General features: G+C 45.9%; 2 protein-coding genes across 2 annotated transcripts in view; one reads left to right on the plus strand and one right to left on the minus strand.

Moving 5' to 3' along the window:
* The window catches only part of DBF4 (DBF4-CDC7 kinase regulatory subunit), a 179,256-nt gene extending 176,462 nt beyond the window's left edge, over positions 1–2,794 (minus strand). The window contains exon 1 of the mRNA XM_086941796.1: positions 2,635–2,794. The gene's annotated coding sequence lies outside the window, so the exon portion shown is untranslated. The remainder of the gene's footprint in view (positions 1–2,634) is intronic.
* Positions 2,795–3,300: 506 nt separating this feature from the next.
* Positions 3,301–27,362, plus strand: part of SLC25A40 (solute carrier family 25 member 40) — a 419,344-nt gene continuing 395,282 nt past the window's right edge. The window contains exon 1 of the mRNA XM_086941797.1: positions 3,301–3,489. The gene's annotated coding sequence lies outside the window, so the exon portion shown is untranslated. The remainder of the gene's footprint in view (positions 3,490–27,362) is intronic.

The following is a 27,362-nucleotide window of genomic DNA, read 5'->3' on the forward strand; positions in this document are numbered from 1 at the left end:
GAATTCTAATTTTAAAGATGCTCTTTGTGTTGAATAATAAAATAAATGAATTCGATTTTGAAACGACAAGCTGGTCTTGTTTATTCATGGTCTAGTTACCATCAGTTGATCCATTTACCTTAGTGACTTAATTAAATGATTATATGATTTAAACCATGGTTAGAAGAAATAAACTGCAGTTGTATATAATTTTGTAAATAGTTTGTGAATAGTACTGTTTAATTAGGTCACATGATTCAGTTGCTCAAAAATTGTCTCATTGGTTTATGGGCCTTGGTAAGTGATTCATGTTTAATGGTGAGTAATGTGGAGATATGTAGCGTTGCTGAGACAGTTTTTCTTTAGGGGCGCTGGATCAGGCGCATTCTGGTGGGGTGATAAGGGGCAGCACTGATATTGCCGGCCTCCCTCCCTGGCACACCCTTCCCCTTACTCTTTAGCCTTGTTCCCTTTCACACGTTTGGTGATGGTAGCACACTGTAGCCGCTAAAAAGACAGGTGTGATTAACCCCTGTCCCTTTCATTTTTGCTCTTCACCTTCCTTGGAGCCTGGCGAGGAGAAGAGCAGCAAGTCCAAAGACCAAGTACAGAAAAAGAAGTAGAAGCTCTGCCCTGAGGCAGACATTCCTCATCAGTTGTTTTGTTTTAATATTTTTTTTGTTTTCATTTCTATAACCTTGACTAAGAGAAACTTCTCTATAAAGAAAATCGACCTAAGACCTGAAATAAAAAGTACTTTGGAAAGAGTCTAAAGACGACCCCGTTCCTTTTTCTCTTGTACACCCGGACCGCTTACAGTTAGTTAATTCAAATCGGCACCAGAAGTAGTTTTGGAAAAGTAGAAAATCATGAGATAAATAAATAAATAAATAAATAAATAATGAGGTGGTAACATGGAACTGAACTAAAAAAAAGTTACATGACAAAAACCAATCATCACAAAAAAACCAACAAAAACTTAATAAAACACGCTAAAACAAATCCAACCAAAATTAATAAACAAACATCCCCTTTAACTTAAATTCAAGGGGGAATGCATGATTGAACAATTAACCATTTGAAAATGAATAGGCGCACAGCTGAACCAGCAAGCGGCATCAGCTTTCAATACTTGCAACATAACATGAACTTCTCTGGCAGGCTTCCTTCAAAGCACATTAGTTGGTACAATAAAATATACTACACAACGTAAATTTTCACATTGTTGTCTAGTTTAAGAAAAGAAAAATCACATAACGTAATTATGCATGTGTGCCCATTAGAGCCGCATTGCTTTAGTTCTCTAATAGTAAGTGCAACTACACCAGAGGCCCAGTGCAGAGCTCCAAAAATCTACTTGCCCGTTCGCATTTGTGAGCCAGATTCAATTAGGGCAAGCTATTTTTAGGTCCTACTTGCCCTTTCTGGCAAGTAGGAAGACAAACTGGCTTTTGACCTCTGTCTCTGAGGAAATGCGACAATATAGCAAGATTTAAAGGCATCTATTGCTCACAAAGTGAATGAGCAATAAAAATGCCTTTCAATCTTGTTAACTTTTCACGTTTGCTCCACTTCCAGAAACGAGGTCAAGTGTATTTCAGTTACGTCGAGGACATTTTTTAGGTGGTCTAGTAAAATGTTAATGATTTTTCGAGCCCTGCAGTGAATTAGTTATGCTATATAAGTGATCCAACTTAAACACACAAAAGCAAACGTTAAGCTTTATTAATAAACCTGCTATAAATACAGAAATGTGTTAAACCACGTTCCGGCGCGAGAAATTTCCATACACGTAGAAAAAGTCACAATTACATTGCAATCTGCAAAGGAATTTTGTCAATATTGAAGGCCAGCAATCCTCCAAGATCGGCCGGTTGCTGCTCAGAACAGCACCTTCAAAGTATATAATCTTTATTGCTTAATTAATAAAAATCATTGCAAATCACAGCATCTTCACATTTCATAATGTTAAAAACTAAATTAATTGACAACAAAATCAATGCAATCAAAGCCTCTTCCCTTCACATAATATAAAAACTGTACCATATATAATATTTAAAAATGTACCAATCAAATCAAACCATCGGTAATTACAACATAATATTGCACGTTTAACATTTTAAAGTGACAGCGTGCACAACATACTATTTCCTTATAAATAACGAAAAAATACTCTAAAAGAATACTTTATTAATTTCTACTGCGAAATACTACACATATTGCATTTCAAAGTGCTACCGTACGATAATAGCAACAACCATTATATTAAAACAATAAAAAACAGCACCTTCAAAAGTATGAAGCCGTACACTTATCCATAAAAGCAATCATGCGGAAAACAAACATACTCCAGGCGTTTGAGTGTCAGACCCCAAATATAAACAGTTGGGGGCGGGTCAAATTTTGAAAGGGGCAGGGCAGACAGCAGGCTGTCTCCGTGTTGCTCTTTAAAAAGATCAAAATATTTAAAAACAACAAACACAATCCCCTGAATCCGACACTCCTGCCCCCTAAACACAGCAACAGGGTGTCAAGAAAGGAACAACACCTTTCCGTCTCCAACTGTTTACCTATAACGACCATACATGCCAACATTTTAGGACAGGGACGTGGGAGATTTAAAATAAAAAAATCGGGTGAATGAAACCGACTCACCCGCTGCAACCAAACGTGTGCTAGAGTTGATACATGATGTAAAAAAGGAGTTGTACTGGGTCTCCGTTCCTCGCCCGGCGATTTACTCAAGTTAGTCCAAACTTCGCACTTTCCCGCCGTAGTCCCTCAGTGGATCACTAGATTCACCACTTTGTGATGCAAGTAAACGAGGCATCGAACAGCTGATTCTACACGGGCACTGGAATTAAAAACTTGAAAGAATACGGATCCTACGGCATTGGGAACATATATTTCCTTCCGTCTCCGGCACCTTGGTAAAAGTCTTTTTTTGTGTGTTATTCGCTTTTACTAGCAAAGCCTGAGCGTTTCGATGTGTGTTGAAAGTGCTTCTACTCGATGTGCAAAGCGGCCCGGGACACATCATGGAAACAAAAAGCAGACTAATTAGAAAACACAAGCAGGAGAGATGCCCGTACAAATTCCAAATAGCACTATAACTAAGTAAAGCACCGTGTTTCCACTAATGGGTAGCCTTGCCCTACTTCTGTTTTCAGATTAATTTAATTCAGGGATCAATTTGACGTTTTAGTCCTTTCTTAGTTTCCTTGAACACTTGTCAAACGCCTGATACCAGTATTGTAGACGTCTTTTGGCCGTGTGTCCCTCGCGCTTCAATGTCATTTTTAGCGGTTTCCCATTGGTGCTGTCCGCACGGCGTCCTGTGCAGGCGCACACCTATCGGCGCGGCGTTCCTCCCGCATGACCCTTTCGCGGTATTGCTTCATAGTAGAAGGGTCGAGGTTCAACGCTGAACACGAGGGAGTAAAAGGAGGCGCGGCAGCAGATGCAGTGTCGAGGAGTGAGCAGAGATACATATGGTCTGGGGTCTTCAAGGTAATATTACGGGCACGGAGCCCCGGTTTCCGTTCTCTGCGTTGTCTTACTTAAAGACACCTGCTTCACTGATCTGAATACAAGCAGCTGTGCAGTGATTGTGCACTTTTCAGTGCACAAGTTGACAAGTGAAGCTGTTCCAGTGAACCTTTACCAATACATGTGTAGTATTTGTTGAGTTGGCAGCCCGAGGCAAAGACCGTGAGAAACGTGTCCAAAGATATTATTCCACAAGTCCAAGAGATAGGACCCAAGGCTAAGTATCCAGTTGCTCAGGAGAAGGTTCAGTGTAAACTGACCGCTCTCCTGGCAACCACACGAGATTTCCAATTAGAACAATTTAACGCAATATGACATGGTATTAATCTAAGAATGTTAACGAGGATACAGTAACCAAAGCAAAGACCATACATAACTAATACGACAAAACTATATATTTACATTACATCACCTCCCCCATAAAGGAAACAATTACGATGAATCATAATCTTTAAAACGCACTGTTAATGTCGAAATCCTTCAAGTACAAGAAATCTCTAAATTAGAAGTGGAGTCTGATACACCAGGGCACATCAAACTTTCAGGTAATACAGTTTGAGACACATCAGAACAAAAAAACTAATCTGGAGCTCATCAGTAACACGTGCAGCAGAAACACGTGGGGAAACTTCATTTGTAAACAAACTCTGTGGAGTTTCTGCACAAACCCAGGATGGTCAAACACAGTTCAGTTCAGTAATTCTTTATTCGATGGTTAAAAAACATCATAAAAGTACACATATCTACAGAATTAAAAATAGTATTAAATTTCATCTGAACTCCATCTTAATTTGCATTTAAAATCAGGTAAAAATATATTCTTCAATGGCCAATTAATTAGCCCTCTCCTCTTGTTTTTCTTAACCTTACAGCAGTCTTGATAAAATTCCTCACACAACAAAGGGTCAGAGGGTCGTTGGCTCTTTGCAAAAAAAGTAAAGCAGTTTTGGCATTACAGAACTTCTCTTTTTTTAAAATCTCCACCAAAAGCTTACGCCTAGGATACTTAAAAAACGGACACAATAGTACAAATTGAAGGGTGTCTTGCGGAGACAGACTGTCGCAGCTGCAGGCACCCTTCTGCTCAATTGACAATGTAAAACCTGGTGGATCAGCCAGTATGTGTGGTAATAAATTGAACCTAAAACGAGTCATTAAAAACCTATCCTGTGCGTTATGCATCAAGAACAGATATGGCTCCATGCCCTCATTGTTCTTTATAAAATTGTGGGCAGCTACAGAGTGTTTAGTCATCTCCTCTTCAGCTCTAAGTGTGGAAAACTGATCAGACAACCTTCTTTTGATTTTCAGTTTATCAGGGTGTGAGATAGTGCTGGGGTTAATGAAAAGGTCCTTCCGGTCAATACCCTCCAAGGTAACCTTGACGTCCTTCCGGTCAATACCCTCCAAGGTAACCTTGACGTACTTTAGCCGTGGTATTTGTAACCCTTTGTCCCTGAGCAGACAATCTTTCAAAATTTGTCTGCTTAGTTCTGCATCAGGGTTTACCCAGATTTTTAACCATTCCGAAATCGGTCTTAACTTGATTTGGTCCTCTATGAAAGGTATCCCCAATTAACTATGTACAATTGCAGCTGGGGTACTCTGGGGACATTTTTAAAATCCTTCTCAAATATTTATTTTCCTCCAGTTGCAGTTGGTTTACATTTACGTAGCTCCACACTTCTGATCCGTACGTGACTTTCGAGCAGCCTATCGAGCTATAAAGGTTCATGACCTGTTCCGGCGACCAGCGGCCTAACCTATGACCAAAATTTCCTATTGCCCCATTTGTGGATATTAATTTATTGCAACGTTCCTACACTAGGGTTTTAAATTTTAGTGCTCCGTCAAAAAGCAACCCAAGATAAGAGAAGGACTGTACCTTTTCAAGTGTGTGGTTCCCTATTTTGTAAGAGAACCTCTTACAGGGCTTGGTTCCAGCCAACATCACAAAGGACTTGCTCAGGTTCACTGACAGATCTAGGTTGCCCATAAATTTAACAAATCCGTCGATTAAACATTGTAAGCCCCTCGGGGTGCGAGCAAGCAGGACTGCGTCATCCGCGTATAAAAGCACTGGTATGTGGCGCAGTCCTACTCTCGGACAATCTGTAGTCAGGTCAGTCAAAGCCTGCTCTAGCTTATTAATGTAAAACAGGAAGGGGGCGAGAATGCAGCCCTGTCTCACTCCGCTCGTGCAGGGAAATGATTCCGAGTCCCCCCTCCCCCCCCCCCGCCCCCCCCCTCCGTGTTATAACGAACCTTGGCTGTCGTGTCCCGGTGCAGCTCTCTATGGATGTTAATGAAGCCTAGGTCAATACCCATATCCCTCATCAGGCACCACAACTTTTTCCTGTTAACCTGGTCAAAAGCCGCTGCTAGGTCCATAAACCCCAGATACATAGCTTCATTTCTGGCTATGGTATATTTTGTGACCAGCAAGTAAAGGTTAAGGCATTAGTCACTTGTAGATCTCCCTATTCTAAATCCGTACTGGATTTCTGTTCTAGTGTGATGATCTTCTGTCCATTCTGTAAGCCGCTGCAGGGGATTTTGGGTGAAAAGTCAATCAGGGAGATTGGTCTATAACATTGCGGGTTATCCCTATTGCTCATCTTAAAGGTGGGAACAATAACTGCAGTAGACCATGGGCGAGGTAAGCCATGCTAGACTGCCGCATTTATTACTCTTGTAAGGATGGGAGCCCAAAGATCAACATTACTCAAATACAGGTCAGGTGGGGAACCGTCGGGGCCTGGGGCTTTGTTACGTGTGAGGCCCTGAATCCCCTGTGTTATTTCAGCTAGAGAGAACTCAATGACTGGGCCCTCTTGTTCAGCCCACCCACTCTCCAGCTCTAAATCCTGGTTATGATTGTACAGTCCCTCAAAATGTGATACCCACTGTTCCGGTAAGATGTTCGTCCCAATCCCTGGGGTATCACTATCTTGAAAGCATGGGTTGTTTACAATCCTCCAGAATTGAGTCACGTCCCTTCTTTCTCCAGCCTCTCTTAGGTCAGCTCATGCTTCATTTTGAAGAGTGATCTTTCTTTGTTTCAGCGCATGATTATATATTCTCCTGCACTGAACTATTGTTAAATTATCCCTGGGCTTAGATTTTAGACTGGATTTTAGGTCTCTCAGGGCTCGCGAGCACTGGCTGTCAAACCATCTCGGCTGCGTATTTTTCCTGATGGGTGCTTTTACTTTCAGTAGACCCTCTACCAATTTGGTCACTGAACTGAATGCCCTGGTCAGGTTGCTCCCCTCTATCATGGGATCTAGGCATTTGTTAATCTGTACTTTTCCTTTTGCCATTAAATCTTTATAGAAGGCTTCCCCATCGATTTTTGACCATCTAAGTCGCCTATCGTGATCGGTAGCCTTCAACTCGCTGTCTGCCTGGGGGAATAACTTATGTCGACCCGCAGTGTTAATTTTGCGGTTAGCGGATTATGATCGCTAAAGGCACTCCAGTCAATCCCCACTGTACTAATCCAATTTTTTGCTTGCTTGGAAGCTATTCTATAATCAATATAAGAGGAACATCCTCTCCCTTTAAAAGTTGGAGTGAGGGACCCATCTTCCTCCAGGCGGACCAGATCAATCGTATGTTCCAGATCGTGGGTCTTTAGAAGATTGCTAAGAATTGTTCCCTCAGGAGAGTGTGCAAAGTGTGGGCCCTTCTCAATCGGACATCGAGACCAGTCTACATTCAATGGGAACTGGGTTGGGCACATGTGACAATTAAAATCACCCATTATTAATGTAGTGGTTTCTGAAGCCCCTTTTCTCTGAGCTACTTCCTGATGAAGTCTATAGTCCAGTTCTTTTAATGTAGGATTATTTCCTTTTGTAGATCCTGCATTATATAGGTTGAACAGTCAACCTTAACCCACTACTTGTGAAACCCAACGCCTGGAGGGTGTCTGAGGACCACAAGGGATTTTTCCAGACTCCCTCCAGGTTTAGGGCCACATATAGTGATAGACCTCCAATCGCTCTTCCTGAGCTAGCTTTTTGAGCTGGCACAAAGAAACATTTGTACCCTACCTTGTGGAAGGGATTACTGTCAACCTCCCAGGTCTCTTGTAGGCTAATTATGTGAAACCCACTGATGTACTGCCTCCATTCTTAGTTATTAAATTTCCCTGCCAGGCCTGCAATATTCCAAGATAATATTTGTAGCTCCCCCGGTCCCCCCACACTTGAGGTTCCCTGACTAAATTATTATCTTTCTGACTTTGGACTCTTGACCCTTCCTCAGTGCTTAAAGGTATAATTTGTATCCCGAACTCTGTGTTAGTGACTGTGCTGGTACCCCCCTCGGCTTCTCTTTCCATATACTACATGTTCCGTTGCTGGGTTGGGTTTCAGTCTCCTGGGGTATCTCACTATTGGGACTTATTAGTGAGTAAAATACTTTGCTCAAAGGGGGTTGTAGCCAGCCATCATTTTTACTCCCATTCAACCCTCTTCCTGCCTGGTCCAATAAGCAAGTTTTGGCGCCCTCACTCCTGGTCGGTACCACTACTTGATCTGATGATATTCGTGGTCAATCATTATCTTCTAAGGACATAAGGGGACCAAATCTGTTTCCCCAGTTGGGAACGTCTTGATCTTTCATCACAGCCCCATTCATGGGATAGCCTCGAACCCCATATACATTTTGACCCATCCCCGGTCTCCCCGAGTAATGCCCTGTGTCAAGGGGGGACATTACAGGGGGTAAAAATATCCCAGCGGCAACGTTCTTATGTTACTTGCTGGATGAAAGGAGCCACTAGTTAGTATGTGCTCCACTAGTCTGGTGTCCCTAAAGTTCACAATAATGCAATTGCCCACCAGATCTTTGCTTTTTCTAGCAATCCAATTCAACCTTCTAACATGCAAGATTTCTCCACTTTTATTCCCTAACAATGGTCTGTTCTCATTCAGCCAAGCTATTGTCTTGTTTTTCAGTTCCGGGTGGGACTCTGACTGATCTGGCTTCAATTCTGGGACTCCCCCAAGTACTGCTACATAGGGGCATGCCTCAGGCGGGAGATTTATACTAGGTAGGGGATTGGTTGGTCTTGGGTTGATTTCTCGGCTTGGGTGTTGTTTCTGGTGGTTTATTAGTCAACGTTTTTTTCTTGTGTAGTTGTGCTGGTGGCATGCTAGACCCTCTGTCTAGGACACTAGTACCTCCCACCTGGCGGGGTGCGGCATTCGTTTGTATTGATGGACCTAAGGCTATTAAATCCTCTGTAGCACTTTGTGGATTACTCACAATGCGGTCAGATGTTATGACAGACTGTAGGACTTTGCTGGTTTCTGATATGGGAATACTCACTCTTGTATAGATAATTTATGAGTTTATCCAATCTGCTGGCTAGTGGTTTGATCTGGCTAACTATAAATAGTTCTAAAGATGTTTGTAGGTCAGTGACCACCTGAGCCATCCAGCTTGGGGGAGCTACCTTTTGGGCCCCTTGAACTTCAAAAACCTCTTCCTCTATAGGTCTAGTTTGGGGGCTAGTTGACCTTGATTTAGTTTTCTTTGTGCATGGGTTCTTCTGGCCTACTCTTCTTTTGTTGCTAGTGGGGGCTTTCTTATCTGACAAGGTTATCACCTGTGACTCAAGCTAGAATCGAAATTTGCCTAGCTAGTGTAACGGTAAGTTTCCATTCTATTAAGGACACAGAGGCGAGGATTATGCTTTTCTTTCTCCGCCATTTATTAACAATACAAAAACACAGCAGCCCAAGAAAAGCTCTTATCGGAACAAAATTAGCTTTTTCCAAGAAAACTTGAGAAAAAACACCAAGTATCATAAATTTAGTGCAAATGTCTCTGAACCAAACTACAAGTCCCAGTACTCCAACTTGTAAGGACCCGAGGATAGTCCCTTCACAGTGTCCATTATCCCTAGATAGGAAGTCCCCTCTCTCTGTCCTTCCTCTTTCTTCGCGAATTACGCTTCATCTTCACTGGTCCTGCTTGGCACCATCATTTCCTAGTGGGAAAACGCATCCGCGTCAGCATTGTACAACAAGATGCATGTCAGCAAACAGAAGCAGAGACAACTTCAGGCATGAATCCAACAGTACAGAAAACTGGAAAACCTACGTACTTACTGATATACGGGTGGGACGTCACATGTGGACGATCTGGGTGGGATAATCATCGCCTCCGTGTCCTTAATAGAATTGAAACTTACCGTTACACTAGCTAGGCAAATTTCGATTCTATGGCATGACCGGAGGCTCGGATTAGGCTAGTTTAAAGCTTACTCACCACCAAACGGGCAACATCCACCACTGGTTTGAAATAAAACTTCTTGAAAGTGGACTCTGAAGACCAATCCGCCGCCCGCATCAAGTCTTCCAACCGTGCACCTACTGCAAAAGCCTTAGAGGCCATGGCCCCTCTGGCAGAATGAGCTCCGAAACGTTTAGTATCTATGCCTGCTTCCTGCATGACCCAGCGCACCCACCTGGCTATGGTGGGGGAAGAGACTGCATGGTGTGGTTTTCGCAAGGCAATCAACAACTGACGCTCGCCCGGAGGGCAGAGATCCCAAGTGATGTCCTCATACGCTTTTAAGCAGTGCACTACACACACTTTCGGAACATCCACAAAAGCAGGATACGTAATCGTCCTGGAACCAGATTTTGTGCGGCTGCCAATCGTAAAGGGGACGCCAACAGGCGAAAAACACCCGTGCGGACACATCCAGTGCTCGAAGTCTGACACTCTGCGGCACGACACCAAACATAAAAGCATGGCCAATTTGGCCGACAGTTCCTTTAAAGACAAGTATCTATTAGCCTGCCAGGACAGAAACCGGTTCAACACTACATTCACGTCCCAGAGGACGGAGTAACGAGGCTCCGGCGGCAAGGACAACCGGATTCCCCGTAAAAGCCTGCATACAAAAGGATGTTCACCCACAGGGGAACCGTCCACCGGCAGATGCGCAGCAGAAATCGCTGAACGCATGGCATTAATCGTGCGATATGCCAAACCCGCCGTAGCTAATTCAGCTAGAAAATTTAGAATGGGAACCACTCCTGCGACCAAGGGATCCAGGCCTCGTCGAAGACACCAACGTACCCACTTAGTCCAAGTGGATTTGTAGAGCTTCGACGTACTGGGAGCCCAGGCTTTTGACAAAAGTCCTTCAGCCGGCCGCGAAAGCCCTGGGAGCGACCAGCGTCCCCTGAAAGCCTCCATATCATGAGGTGGAGAGAACCCTGCACGAGGAGGTGATGAGGTTCCTGATCCGGGCTGAGAAGCAGGTGAGGAAACTGGGGGAGTAGGATTGGAGAATCCCAAGAAAGTTCCAGAAGAACTGGAAACCACACTTGAGACCTCCAGAGCGGTGTCACTAGGACCAGCTCTCCCCCTTGGCGGCGAAGTTGTGCCGCTGCCCTTGTTACCATGGCGAAGGGAGGAAACGCATAAGGAGACTCCCGGCTCCAGTCCTGAAGAAACGCGTCCGTGGCTTCCGCCGCCGGGTCCGGTCTCCAACTGAAGAACCTCGGAAGTTGATGGTCCAACCGAGACGCAAAGAGGTCGATCGAAAAAGGACCCCAAAGGCCGTTCAGCCACTGAAAAACTTGAACATCCAGCTTCCACTGACTGAAATCCCGAAGATATCTGGAGTGCCAGTCCGCCACCTGGTTGGACTGGCCCGGTAAGTACTCCGCCTGTACTGACACATGATTGTCCAGGCAATAGGTCCAAAATTCCTTCGCTAGGTTTGCTAGCACACGGGACCGAGGACCTCCCAGATGATTGACATAATGCACGGCTGAGACATTGTCCATCTTCAGCAGGACGCACGACTGCACTGAATCCTTGGTCCAGCAACGTACGGCAAAGGACCCCGCCAAAAGTTCCAGACAGTTGATGTGCAACCTCTGCTCCTCCGGCGACCAGGCGCCGCCTGTGGAAAAATCTCCGCAGCGTGCGCCCCAACCGGCCCGGCTGGCATCGGATTCGATAACCAGATCTGGGACTGAACCAAAAATCGCCCGACCATTCCAGGCCTCCATGTGTGAAAGCCACCACGTCATCTCCTCCTTCACCTCTTCCGAGAGAGGAACTACTTGATCGTAAGACAAACCTCTGCGCAAGTGAAAGGCTTTGAGGCGCTGGAGGGCCCTGTAATGAAGTGGCCCTGGGAAAATCGCCTGAATGGACGACGACAGAAGGCCCACCACTCTGGCGATCTGTCTCAAAGACGTGTGGGACCTCCCCACCTTCTGTCGCAACACATGCCGGATCTTGGACAATTTGCGAGCCGGCAGACTGAGGTTGGCCTCGACAGAATCGATGATGAAACCTAAGAACTCTATCTGTTGAGAGGGAACGAGAACCGACTTGGCTTCGTTGATAATGAACCCCAGCCTCTGCAGAAGTGACACTGCCAGTTGCAACTGTACCCGCAACCTCTGAGGGCATTGGTCTAAAAGCAAAATGTCGTCCAAGTAGACGATGAGCAGAATGCCTTGTCCGTGCAAAAACTCCACCACCGGATGCTACACTTTCGTGAAGCACCAAGGAGCGGAAGACAGTCCGAAAGGAAGGGCCACGAACTCGAACACCTGACCCTTCCAGACAAACTGCAGGAAACGGCGGTGCGGGGGATGAATGGGAACTACCAGATAAGTGTCCTTTAAATCCAACCGCACCAACCAATCTTGTGAAAGAAGAATATCGCGCAAAAGATGGATCCCTTCCATCTTGAAGTGGCGATACACCAGCCACCAGTTGAACTCCCTGAGATTGATAACTGGACTACGGCCTCCGCCGGGCCTGTCCACAAGAAATAGGTTGCTGATGAACCCCGAGGGATGACGTGTTGAACGACGAACGGCCCCTTTGCGAAGCAGGTCCGCGACCTCTTCGTCTATCAACAACGCATCGGACTTTGAGAACACCATCGGAGGTGGGGCACTCACCTGAAAAGGCTGATCGTAGAATTCTATATGGAAACCGCGGACTGTTTGTAACACCCACGCGTCCGCAGTAAGATGTGCCCACTCCCCCCAGAAAGCCGCGACCTCCAAAGCGCTGTCCTCTGGTGGGATAGAAGTTTGTATAGTTGGCAGATGTATTATACTGCCCTCGTCTGGAGCCTTGCCCTCTGTTGCCAGCATTCTGCCCGCCACGGCCGGTCGCACAGCCCCTGCTGCGACCAGCCCCGGAGGAAAAACGCTGCTGGAAAACGCGCTTAATGCTGGATTGTGCCTTGCCTTATCCAGCGAGGTAAAGGTGGAGATGAACTTGCCCAACTCCTTAATGAAGGGCTTTCCAAAGAGACCCCCTTGGGCCACAGCACCCGCCTCCGAAGAAGCTAAATCCCCCAGCTTCGGGCCAAGCTTAATTAAAAAGGATCTTCGGCGTTCCGTCGATAGGGTGCAGTTGGCGTTACCCAAGAAAATAATCACCCTCTGCTCCCAATTTGACAGCACCTCCGGGGAAATAGTTGCACCCGTGACCTTTGCCTCCTCCGCCATATCCAGTATTTTGGTGATCGGACCCACCGCTTCCAGCAACTTATCTTGACAGGACCGCCAAGATCGGTCGATGCCCTTGCGCGGGTCTTTCATGAACTTTGCCAAAAAGGTTGCCATCTTGGCATCAAGGTCTGGAGTCATGGCCACTTTGCCTTCTAAAGACGGCCTAGGGCATTCTCCCCGTAAACATCCCCTGGCCTCCTTTTCTAGTGGTTTGCGCAGCCTGCTCACAACGAAATTGGCCACCTTGTCGCCCGGGGCCCACGCAGCTGACCGCGGATGAATTATCTCATCCGGGTCCAGCATGCCCGAGCTATCCCGAGGCAATTCAGCAACCGAGCCCGAAGGTCGCCAGGAACGCTCACACTCACCATCCTCATCCGAATCTGGGGAATCCCTGTCAGGAGAGGAAGGGGCAACCTCAGAAGGTGCCACTGGGTCAGGGGCAGAGGGCTGCTCCACGGGAGGCGCGGTCGCCTTAGCTAAGAATGCATCACGAAGGCACCCTTATCCACCCCTTGGGCTCGCTCCGAAGACCCTTCCCTGCAAGGTTTCTTCGGGGCTGGGGGACGCTCCCCTGAAGGGCCTGGGAGGTCAGCGCGAGCTAACTTGGCTCACTCCTCCACAATGCGCGCTGAAAGGCGGTCCTCCATAGGGCTAACCACCTCAGTCACACACCTGTAAATGGAACTATCAACCGCTTGATAGAACTCATCATCATTCAGGTATGAATGGGACTCCTCATAATATTCATCCTCCATGACTAAAGCCACCCTGGGAGTCAACCCCACCGTTAACGTGACCTAGAGACACCCAATGGGTTCACAAACACTGCCCCAACGAAGTGGCGGTCAACAGGTATTCAGACAGACCGAAGGACTGTACAAATATTGGGCGTCAGGGACTGACTGCAATTAAGGCGCACTCAGACCCCACACAGCGCACTGATCCACCACAAGGGACCAGGTCTGCCCCCCCACAGCGCGCTACCACACCTGGAGCTATGGAGTGCTGAAACCGGCAAAACCGAAATAAACGCGGTAGAACCGCAATACAGACCCTCAGCAGGGTGTTCAAAGTGACACAAAATCACTAAAGTAAGGGCTACAGACCCAGACATAACCGGGTGTATGTGAGGGGACACGAGGGCAAGGCTCCGCGTTCGTTGGTCCCCTCAGCGCGGCTCCTCTGAGGAGAAAACCGCGCTGAAGACCAACGAGACGCCGCAGTGCCCTCTAGCGGCCAATACACACCGCACAACGAAAATAGGAATAAAGGTCGCGAAAGAAGCGGAAAACCGCTCCCCCGACGCACTCGGGGCTCTGAAAGGTTAAAGCTGCAACAGCGCTCCAACAGACCCCAAAATATACACAAGAAACCCCCAACCTGAGGCAGAAACACAACAATACCCCAGGAGTAAAAGATAAACACTTAACTGGCTGCGTGAGCAGCGAAGAAAGAGGAAGGACAGAGAGAGGGGAATTCCTATCTAGGGATAATGGACACTGTGAAGGGACTATCCTCGGGTCCTTACAAGTTGGAGTACTGAGACTTGTAGTTTGGTTCAGAGACATTTGCACTAAATTTATGATACTTGGTGTTTTTTATCAAGTTTTCTTGGAAAAAGATAATTTTGTTCTGATAAGACTTCCCTGCATAAGAACAACATTTTTACTTACACGTTCAACTCTAAAGGGAGAGAAAAAAAACAGACTCCTCTTTCCTGAATTGAACAGGTTTCTTGATGAGAACCCAGGAACCCACCACAAATTCCCTTTCAGAAACATGTTTAGTAATATTAAAATAGAGTTTCTGTTATTGTTGTTTCAAAAGAACACTTTTCTGTAAAGAAGGCACAGTAGCCAAGTTTTGATTTCTCTAATCTGTCTGAGTATCCAACCAACCAAGTAGAATCTTAGACCTGTTCTTCCTCCCCCTTAATAATTCCAAAGGGAGTGAAACCATTGTTTGTATGAGAAGTGGTGTTCTAATGATTGACCTTTTCTCTCAAGAATTGTTTCACATCAACACCTGAGGATAAGTCCCATTAATGAAACGGTTGGCCCTTTCCAACAAACCATTTCCCGAAGGGGTATACAGAGCAACCTGAAGATGTTGTACATCCAACTTCGAAATAAATTTCCTAATTTGTGAGGAGACAAAATGGATGCTATTATCTGTTATTATTTCCCTTGGAGTTCCTTCAAGCGAAAAAACATCTTGAAAAAAACGTAAAGCACTTAGTGGAAGCAGACTTGACAAAATAAATATATATTCACTTCAAAAGGTAGTCAATAAGAACTATCAAGAACTTATTACAGAAAGGTAGATGTTGAAAGGACCAGCAAAATCTAAGGCCACCTTCAACCAAGGACCATCAGGTAAAGATACAGGATGGAAATGTTTTGTACAGTTTTCTAATGCATATCAGAAAGAAAGCACTGGGGATACAAGTCTACAAATGATGCCACCCGCACATTCATGGCAGGCCCCCAATACTTTTCCCTCAATTTTTTTTACAAGTGCCCATGCTTCCCAAATGCCCTTAATGAGCAGTTTTAATCAAGTTTGGTCTCAACAAGTAAGAAGGAATAAAATTGTCATTTCTTGTGTACATTTGGTTTTCAATTGAAAGCTCAGGAGAAACTAGAGCAAAGGGTCTTACATCATCAGAGAGGGCACGAATGGGAGGCCAACCCTTCCTGATATACTCTGTAAGCTTTTTTAACACCGTATCTTGAGAGATAGCTTACACCCAGTCCTTTTCAGAAATTAAGTTATTAGAAGCAGATACAACATCCAAAGCAGCAACCACACATTCACAATCCTTGATGTCATCCCTGGTACGTAAAGGTAAATGTGAAAGGGAATCTGCCCTAAAATGCTTCCCCTTGCATATACTTGATAGTAAAATCGTACTCTTGCAGTTTGGAAAGAAAACGTAAAAGGCGGGAAGACGTTTTGCCTAAACCATTACAATATATTAGAAAAAAAAACAAGTGGCTTGTGGTCAGTGTAGATTTCAAATGAACAGTCCCACAAATAACGTTTAAAATTTCTGGACAGCCTAGGCACAAGCTAACGCCTCCCTTTCTGTGGTGCTGTCGTGTGTCTCTGCCTCCTGAAAGGTTTTGGACCCAAATGCTATAGTGATCTCTTTTTCTTTCACTCTCTGCTCAAACACTGCACTGATGTTTTTCATGCTGGCATCAACTAATAATACACTTTTGACCTGCAGCAAAAGGGCTATGAGCTGGAGCATTCACAACAAGTTGTTTGACATTGGTGAAAGCCTCACTAATCTAATCAGTCCACATGAATTTGACACCTTTCTAAAGTAAATTCCTCAAATGCTGCAGAGGCATATAATGGAACAAAGCGCATATAATACTCACACAAACCTAGAAATGACCTCAAAGCAACTCTTGACTGTTGAAGGTGCATTAAGAATAGCCTCAACGTTGCAAAACTAAGGTTTGATGCGATTAAGGATTATACACCAAGGTAATCTAAGTGTTTAACAAGAAATGTACCCTTCTCAGGTTGAACCGTAATACCTCTGAAATCAAGAATGCTATTGTCATCGTGGAAGGCTTGTGCATTCTTGAGGTCTTTAAAAAGAATGTTTATAACCTTCTGAAAAATGTTTGCTGCTAAGGCAAAACCAAAAGGTAGTCTCAAATTCTTATCAGCCCCAAATGGTGTTATGAATGAGGTGAGCTCTTGGGATTTAGCATTCAAAGCAATCTGGTGGTCAGCAGAGTGTAGATCTGTCATCGAAAGATATTTAGCTTAACCTATGTTGGATAAAATTTCATGAATATGAGGAAGCGGGTGTCCGTTAACTATTATATTGTGCTTAAAAAATCTTAAGTCCACACAGAGACGAAGATCTCTGCTTTTTTTCAGCTAGAACAATAGGAGATATCCATTACAAAGAATCAGTGTGACTAATTATCCCTTCCAGTTTATTTAACAATTTTCCCAAATCTGCCCGAACACTGATTGGAACAGGTCTGACCTTGTGGACAATAAGCACTGCATTTTTGTTCAGTTTTATCTTGTATTCTCACCCATTAACTGTTCCTATCACATTTTTAAACACACTCAGGAATTTAGACATTAATCACAGTTAGAACATCAACATTACAGTCATCATTAATGAAAAGTAAAGTAAAGGCATTTCCCCAAGTATGATGGGGCTCCTATGACAAGGTCTAAGATGTATGCCTAACTTTGCTTGATCCAGCCAGCCAACTGTATCCCTTCTGTTAATGGTCACATAAATCATAGTGTAAACAACTCTGCCTAAAATTTGCAAATCAGCATGGAAAAAATCCCAGGAAATCACTTTCCTTGTCACCAAAGGCCTTGGGACATATATCAGGGGCATTTAGTTTGAAGGAGGCATACCATAACAAGTAGAAAGTGCTGTCTGCCAAAACAGTAATAGGGGCACCTGTTTTGCAATGTCCTGGAGAAACTTGACCCCAATAACCGCATGACAAACAAGCATTAGAAATGCAATCGGGCTCGGATTTATTTGAGTTTGAGCTAATGGCATTGTAAATACCAATGTATTGTTGCTATGTGTTATGGAGTGTGTTCATGTGGTGTGTACTGCCAGTGATCTCCTTGTGAGTGTGAGAATATTGCAACACTTGCCTGTGATGTCCTTCTTGTGAGTGTGAGAAGCTTGCACCTCTGCTGCCTGTGGTCTCCTTGTGAGTGTAAGAAGCTTGCACTGCTGCTGCCTGTGATGTCGTTCTTGTGAGTGGGAGCAGATTGCACCTCAGCTGGCTGTGGTCTCCTTGTGAGTGTATGCACTGTCATCGCTAGCCTGTAGATATGCACTGTCATCGCTAGCCTGTAGATATGCACTGTCATCGCTAGCCTGTAGATATGCGCTGTCATCGCTAGCCTGTAGATATGCGCTGTCATCGCTAGCCTGTAGATATGCTCTGTCATCGCTAGCCTGTAGATATGCATTGGCTTCACAAGCCTGTAGATATGCACTGTCATCGCTAGCCTGTAGATATGCTCTGTCATCGCTAGCCTGTAGATATGCACTGTCATCGCTAGCCTGTAGATATGCACTGTCATCGCTAGCCTGTAGATATGCGCTGTCATCGCTAGCCTGTAGATATGCTCTGTCATCGCTAGCCTGTAGATATGCATTGGCTTCACAAGCCTGTAGATATGCACTGTCATTGCTAGCCTGTAGATATGCTCTGTCATTGCTAGCCTGTAGATATGCACTGTCATCGCAAGCCTGTAGATATGCATTGGCTTCACTAGCCTGTAGATATGCACTGTCATTGCTAGCCTGTAGATATGCATTGGCTTCACTAGCCTGTAGATATGCGCTGTCATTGCTATCCTGTAGATATGCACTGTCATCGCTAGCGTGTAGATATGCATTATCATCGCTAGCCTGTAGATATGCACTGTCATCGCTAGCCTGTAGATATGCACTGTCATCGCTAGCCTGTAGATATGCTCTGTCATCGCTAGCCTGTAGATATGCACTGTCATCGCTAGCCTGTAGATATGCATTGGCTTCACTAGCCTGTAGATATGCACTGTCATCGCTGTCATCGCTAGCCTGTAGATATGCATTGGCTTCACAAGCCTGTAGATATGCACTGTCACCGCTAGCCTGTAGATATGCTCTGTCATCGCTAGCCTGTAGATATGCACTGTCATCGCTAGCCTGTAGATATGCTCTGTCATCGCTAGCCTGTAGATATGCTCTGTCATCGCTAGCCTGTAGATATGCTCTGTCATCGCTAGCCTGTAGATATGCACTGTCATCGCTAGCCTGTAGATATGCATTGGCTTCACTAGCCTGTAGATATGCACTGTCATCGCTAGCCTGTAGATATGCATTGGCTTCACTAGCCTGTAGATATGCACTGTCATCGCTAGCCTGTAGATATGCTCTGTCATCGCTAGCCTGTAGATATGCGCTGTCATTGCTATCCTGTAGATATGCGCTGTTGTCCCTAGCCTGTAGATATGCATTATCATCGCTAGCCTGTAGATATGCACTGTCATCGCTAGCCTGTAGATATGCTCTGTCATCGCAAGCCTGTAGATATGCACTGTCATCGCTAGCCTGTAGATATGCATTGGCTTCACTAGCCTGTAGATATGCACTGTCATCGCTAGCCTGTAGTTATGCATTGTCATCGCAAGCCTGTAGATATGCACTGTCATCGCTAGCCTGTAGATATGCACTGTCATCGCTAGCCTGTAGATATGCTCTGTCATCACTAGCCTGTAGATATGCACTGTCATCGCTAGCCTGTAGATATGCATTGGCTTCACTAGCCTGTAGATATGCTCTGTCATCGCTAGCCTGTAGATATGCGCTGTCATTGCTATCCTGTAGATATGCGCTGTTGTCGCTAGCCTGTAGATATGCATTATCATCGCTAGCCTGTAGATATGCACTGTCATCGCTAGCCTGTAGATATGCACTGTCATCGCTAGCCTGTAGATATGCATTGCCTTCACTAGCCTGTAGATATGCATTGGCTTCACTAGCCTGTAGATATGCACCGTCATCGCTAGCCTGTAGATATGCACCGTCATCGCTAGCCTGTAGATATGCACTGTCATCGCTAGCCTGTAGATATGCACTGTCATTGCTATGGCTTCACTAGCCTGTAGATATGCATTGGCTTCACTAGCCTGTAGCCATGCGCCGTCATCGCTAGCCTGTAGATATGCACTGTCATCGCTAGCCTGTAGATATGCACTGTCATTGCTATCCTGTAGATATGCGCTGCCATCGCTAGCCTGTAGATATGCATTATCATTGCTAGCCTGTAGATATGCACTGTCATCGCTAGCCTGTAGATATGCACTGTCATCGCTAGCCTGTAGATATGCATTGGCTTCACTAGCCTGTAGATATGCATTGGCTTCACTAGCCTGTAGATATGCACCGTCATCGCTAGCCTGTAGATATGCACCGTCATCGCTAGCCTGTAGATATGCACTGTCATCGCTAGCCTGTAGATATGCACTGTCATCGCTAGCCTGTAGATATGCATTGGCTTCACTAGCCTGTAGATATGCACTGTCATCGCTAGCCTGTAGATATGCTCTGTCATCGCTAGCCTGTAGATATGCACTGTCATCGCTAGCCTGTAGATATGCACTGTCATCGCTAGCCTGTAGATATGCACTGTCATCGCTAGCCTGTAGATATGCATTGGCTTCACTAGCCTGTAGATATGCGCTGTCATTGCTATCCTGTAGATATGCACTGTCATCGCTAGCCTGTAGATATGCTCTGTCATCGCTAGCCTGTAGATATGCACTGTCATCGCTAGCTTGTAGATATGCTCTGTCATCGCTAGCCTGTAGATATGCACTGTCATCGCTAGCCTGTAGATATGCTCTGTCATCGCTGTCATCGCTAGCCTGTAGATATGCATTGGCTTCACAAGCCTGTAGATATGCACTGTCACCGCTAGCCTGTAGATATGCTCTGTCATCGCTAGCCTGTAGATATGCACTGTCATCGCTAGCCTGTAGATATGCTCTGTCATCGCTAGCCTGTAGATATGCACTGTCATGGCCAGCCTGTAGATATGCATTGGCTTCACTAGCCTGTAGATATGCACTGTCATCGCTAGCCTGTAGATATGCTCTGTCATTGCTATCCTGTAGATATGCGCTGTCGTCGCTAGCCTGTAGATATGCATTATCATCGCTAGCCTGTAGATATGCACTGTCATCGCTAGCCTGTAGATATGCTCTGTCATCGCTAGCCTGTAGATATGCACTGTCATCGCTAGCCTGTAGATATGCATTGGCTTCACTAGCCTGTAGATATGCACTGTCATCGCTAGCCTGTAGTTATTCATTGTCATCGCAAGCCTGTAGATATGCACTGTCATCGCTAGCCTGTAGATATGCACTGTCATCGCTAGCCTGTAGATATGCTCTGTCATCACTAGCCTGTAGATATGCACTGTCATCGCTAGCCTGTAGATATGCATTGGCTTCACTAGCCTGTAGATATGCTCTGTCATCGCTAGCCTGTAGATATGCACTGTCATTGCTATCCTGTAGATATGCGCTGTCGTCGCTAGCCTGTAGATATGCATTATCATCGCTAGCCTGTAGATATGCACTGTCATCGCTAGCCTGTAGATATGCACTGTCATCGCTAGCCTGTAGATATGCATTGCCTTCACTAGCCTGTAGATATGCATTGGCTTCACTAGCCTGTAGATATGCACCGTCATCGCTAGCCTGTAGATATGCACTGTCATCGCTAGCCTGTAGATATGCACTGTCATTGTTATGGCTTCACTAGCCTGTAGATATGCATTGGCTTCACTAGCCTGTAGCTATGCGCCGTCATCGCTAGCCTGTAGATATGCACTGTCATCGCTAGCCTGTAGATATGCACTGTCATTGCTATCCTGTAGATATGCGCTGTCATCGCTAGCCTGTAGATATGCATTATCATTGCTAGCCTGTAGATATGCACTGTCATCGCTAGCCTGTAGATATGCACTGTCATCGCTAGCCTGTAGATATGCATTGGCTTCACTAGCCTGTAGATATGCATTGGCTTCACTAGCCTGTAGATATGCACCGTCATCGCTAGCCTGTGATATGCACCGTCATCGCTAGCCTGTGATATGCACTGTCATCGCTAGCCTGTAGATATGCACTGTCATCGCTAGACTGTAGATATGCATTATCATTGCTAGCCTGTAGATATGCACTGTCATCGCTAGCCTGTAGATATGCATTGGCTTCACTAGCCTGTAGATCTGCACTGTCATCGCTAGCCTGTAGATATGCACTGTCATTGCTATCCTGTAGATATGCGCTGTCATCGCTAGCCTGTAGATATGCATTATCATTGCTAGCCTGTAGATATGCACTGTCATCGCTAGCCTGTAGATATGCTCTGTCATCGCTAGCCTGTAGATATGCACTGTCATCGCTAGCCTGTAGATATGCATTGGCTTCACTAGCCTGTAGATATGCACTGTCATCGCTAGCCTGTAGATATGCATTGGCTTCACTAGCCTGTAGATATGCGCTGTCATTGCTATCCTGTACATATGCACTGTCATCGCTAGCCTGTAGATATGCTCTGTCATCGCTAGCCTGTAGATATGCACTGTCATCGCTAGCCTGTAGATATTCATTGGCTTCACTAGCCTGTAGATATGCACTGTCATCGCTAGCCTGTAGATATGCTCTGTCATCGCTAGCCTGTAGATATGCGCTGTCTTTGCTATCCTGTAGATATATGCTGTCGTTGCTAGCCTGTAGATATGCACTGTCATCGCTAGCCTGTAGATATGCACTGTCATCGCTAGCCTGTAGATATGCTCTGTCATCGCTAGCCTGTAGATATGCACTGTCATCGCTAGCCTGTAGATATGCACTGTCATCGCAAGCCTGTAGATATGCATTGGCTTCACTAGCCTGTAGATATGCACTGTCATCTCTAGCCTGTAGATATGCATTGGCTTCACTAGCCTGTAGATATGCGCTGTCATTGCTATCCTGTAGATATGCGCTGTCATCGCTAGCCTGTAGATATGCATTATCATCGCTAGCCTGTAGATATGCACTGTCATCGCTAGCCTGTAGATATGCACTGTCATCGCTAGCCTGTAGATATGCGCTGTCATCGCTAGCCTGTAGATATGCTCTGTCATCGCTAGCCTGTAGATATGCATTGGCTTCACAAGCCTGTAGATATGCACTGTCATCGCTAGCCTGTAGATATGCTCTGTCATCGCTAGCCTGTAGATATGCACTGTCATCGCAAGCCTATAGATATGCATTGGCTTCACTAGTCTGTAGATATGCACTGTCATCGCTAGCCTGTAGATATGCATTGGCTTCACTAGCCTGTAGATATGCGCTGTCATTGCTATCCTGTAGATATGCACTGTCATCGCTAGCCTGTAGATATGCATTATCATCGCTAGCCTGTAGATATGCACTGTCATCGCTAGCCTGTAGATATGCACTGTCATCGCTACCCTGTAGATATGCATTGGCTTCACTAGCCTGTAGATATGCACTGTCATCGCTAGCCTGTAGATATGCACTGTCATCGCAAGCCTGTAGATATGCATTGGCTTCACTAGCCTGTAGATATGCACTGTCATCGCTAGCCTGTAGATATGCATTGGCTTCACTATCCTGTAGATATGCGCTGTCATCGCTAGCCTGTAGATATGCATTATCATCGCTAGCCTGTAGATATGCACTGTCATCGCTAGCCTGTAGATATGCACTGTCATCGCTAGCCTGTAGATATGCGCTGTCATCGCTAGCCTGTAGATATGCTCTGTCATCGCTAGCCTGTAGATATGCATTGGCTTCACAAGCCTGTAGATATGCACTGTCATCGCTAGCCTGTAGATATGCTCTGTCATCGCTAGCCTGTAGATATGCACTGTCATCGCAAGCCTATAGATATGCATTGGCTTCACTAGTCTGTAGATATGCACTGTCATCGCTAGCCTGTAGATATGCATTGGCTTCACAAGCCTGTAGATATGCACTGTCACCGCTAGCCTGTAGATATGCTCTGTCATCGCTAGCCTGTAGATATGCACTGTCATCGCTAGCCTGTAGATATGCTCTGTCATCGCTAGCCTGTAGATATGCACTGTCATCGCTAGCCTGTAGATATGCATTGGCTTCACTAGCCTGTAGATATGCACTGTCATTGCTAGCCTGTAGATATGCTCTGTCATCGCTAGCCTGTAGATATGCGCTGTCATTGCTATCCTGTAGATATGCGCTGTCGTCGCTAGCCTGTAGATATGCATTATCATCGCTAGCCTGTAGATATGCACTGTCATCACTAGCCTGTAGATATGCTCTGTCATCGCTAGCCTGTAGATATGCACTGTCATTGCTAGCCTGTAGATATGCATTGGCTTCACTAGCCTGTAGATATGCACTGTCATCGCTAGCCTGTAGTTATGCATTGTCATCGCAAGCCTGTAGATATGCACTGTCATCGCTAGCCTGTAGATATGCACTGTCATCGCTAGCCTGTAGATATGCTCTGTCATCACTAGCCTGTAGATATGCACTGTCATCGCTAGCCTGTAGATATGCATTGGCTTCACTAGCCTGTAGATATGCTCTGTCATTGCTAGCCTGTAGATATGCGCTGTCATTGCCAATGTTCCCTCTAATTTTTTTCCTCTGTGTGCGGCAGTGTAAGGTCTCTGTGCGCTGAAACCAAGGCTGTGTGCGCCAGTAACCACGCGCACGTGTGTGCGCAGCGCAAAATATCACTCCAAACTTTTGTTTAAAAAAGTGAAAAGACAGTGCATTTCCTAACATATGGATCCACGTGAACTGTTTTAAGGCAGGTTTGAAACTGTCGCACATAGCAATTTGAAACCTTAGCAGCTATGTTGCTGCATTTCTTTTCTTAATAGAGCTGGGCTGCAGGGTGATTGTGTGCATTTGTTCAAGTTTTCATGTTGATTTCAGCTCATGATGGGCGCTGTGATTAATATGAAAACTTTAACCAATGCTGTCTTTGAGCAGGAAAAATAAAATTATAATACCGTTATTATAATTTTACTTTTCGCAGTTTCAGGGCTGGGGTAGGGCTGCATCAGGCTTTTGACTAACACATTTTAATGCTAGTGTCCGCATCACTGCATTAAAGTGCATTAGTCACATATTCTAGCGCCCCTCTGACAATACTGCAATTGAAGCACACTGCTAATGAGGCAGCACCAGCACGCTCAAATTGTCTTACATTTGAGAGCATGCAACTGTGCCTTTAAATTTAAAATGTTATGCGTCAGGGATATAATATTCATGAACAGCGCTGAGCAGGCAGGCCAGAATTTAACAGGTCAATTAGCCGTGCCCCAACCAGCCTTCCTGTGAGTCTACTTCTTTAATTTGATAGATTCCATTGCCCTGCTTTTTTATTTTAAACATGTGTCCCAGGATGGCAGAAATAGCCAAGGCCCACAGATGAGGCTCGGCGTTGCTGGCCGTTCGGGGCAGGGCGGGTAGAAAAGAACAAGCATTTACAATGCAATGGTTTTGCCTTTGTTAAAGTTAGAGCTATTGGCATTGCTCTTGACATTATTTTTATTTATGTTTTTTTAACATAAATAAATGGCATTGTCATTTACAATGCCACTAGCTTTATCTATCGCAAATGACACACACAAACACACACAGAGCCCCGCACACACAGCCCCCCACACACACAGCCACACAGAGCCCCCCACACACACAGCCACACAGAGCCCTCCACACACACAGCCACACAAAGCTTCCTACACACACAGCCACACAGAGCCCTCCACACACACCAACACAGCACAAGCAGGCAACAGGGGCAGACGGAGGCACAAGCAGGCAACAGGGGCAGACGGAGGCACAAGCAGGCAACAGGGGCACAAGCAGGCAACAGGGGCCCACAGAGGCACAAGCAGGCAACAGGGGCCCACAGAGGCACAAGCAGACAACAGGGGCACACAGAGGCACAAGCGGGCAACAGGGGCACAAGGAGGCACAAGCGGGCAACAGGGGCACAAGGAGGCACAAGCGGGCAACAGGGGCACAAGCAGGCAACAGGGGCACGAAAACGGAGGCACAAGCAGGCAACAGGGGCAGGTGTAGAAAACACAATTTTCAACAGCCCACTTGGCTCTGCAACAGTTGCCTTTGAAAAGCAATACGGCGTAATGGGCATGATCAAATCCCGTCCCCTGCATAAAAAAAAACAACAGCCTGAGGCGACTGCTAACACAGATGTAGTACAAGGCATTACACGGCAAGGGTGCTGCTGCCGGCAATTATCCTGGTATTTAAACAAATCTCTCTCTCTCACACACAGAGCCGCCCCACACACACCCCCACACAGAGCCCCGCACACACAGCCACACAGAGCCCCCCACACACACAGCCACACAGAGCCCTCCACACACACAGCCACACAAAGCTTCCTACACACACAGCCACACAGAGCCCTCCACACACACCAACACAGCACAAGCAGGCAACAGGGGCAGACGGAGGCACAAGCAGGCAACAGGGGCAGACGGAGGCACAAGCAGGCAACAGGGGCAGACGGAGGCACAAGCAGGCAACAGGGGCACACAGAGGCACAAGCAGGCAACAGGGGCACACAGAGGCACAAGCAGGCAACAGGGGCACACAGAGGCACAAGCAGGCAACAGGGGCACACAGAGGCACAAGCAGGCAACAGGGGCACACAGAGGCACAAGCAGGCAACAGGGGCACACAGAGGCACAAGCAGAGCACAAGCAGGCAATAGGGGCACACAGAGGCACAAGCAGGCAACAGGGGCACACAGAGGCACAAGCAGGCAACAGGGGCACACAGAGGCACAAGCAGACAACAGGGGCACACAGAGGCACAAGCAGACAACAGGGGCACACAGAGGCACAAGCAGGGGCACACAGAGGCACAAGCAGGCAACAGGGGCACACAGAGGCACAAGCAGGCAACAGGGGCACACAGAGGCACAAGCAGACAACAGGGGCACACAGAAGCACAAGCAGACAACAGGGGCACAAGGAGGCACAAGCGGGCAACAGGGACACAAGCAGGCAACAGGGGCATGAAAACGGAGGCACGAAAACGGAGGCACAAGCAGGCAACAGGGGCAGGTGGAGAAAACACAATTTTCAACAGCCCACTTGGCTCTGCAACAGTTGCCTTTGAGAAGCAATACGGCGTAATGGGAGTCATGTCCCCAAGTAATGATAAATTCAAATATAACATAGTGGCTCGGGGTGGGTTGACCCCTGCAATCTCTCTGGAATAATGGTATTATATGCTGTGGCTTTAAAACATATAATAGATCTTTGTATTATTCAATTATTATTCAAAGGAATACTTGGGAAATCCCTGGCAATGGGTACATTGTAAAGAACATTCTACCAACACATCGTACATAACATTTTGAGATATATTACTCCTAAGGAACTTTTGGGGGAAATTTAGTAACAGAAAATGCTCTCATTGGGACAGTGTATCCCAAACTGTCAGGCAAGGCACCCTCCAGAGGGCAACACAAGCAAAGTGCTTACTGTATAGATTATATATAAAAGATAAAGAATGGAATGTGACAAACAATGTGATGATTGGGTGAACTTTTCAGGTGTAAAATAGTCACTCATTCCAAAAGAATCACTTTCCAAATAGTGGAATGATCACCAAACAGCCAACAGCTTAAGGTGCAGGAGGGATATTCTCCTGGGTAGAGCTAAAACCCACGGAAAGTATATTTAAAAAAAGATTCTAGCA

The sequence above is a fragment of the Lissotriton vulgaris genome, chromosome 10, assembly GCF_964263255.1.
Source record: "Lissotriton vulgaris chromosome 10, aLisVul1.2, whole genome shotgun sequence".
In the NCBI taxonomy this organism is placed as follows: Eukaryota; Metazoa; Chordata; class Amphibia; order Caudata; family Salamandridae; genus Lissotriton; species Lissotriton vulgaris.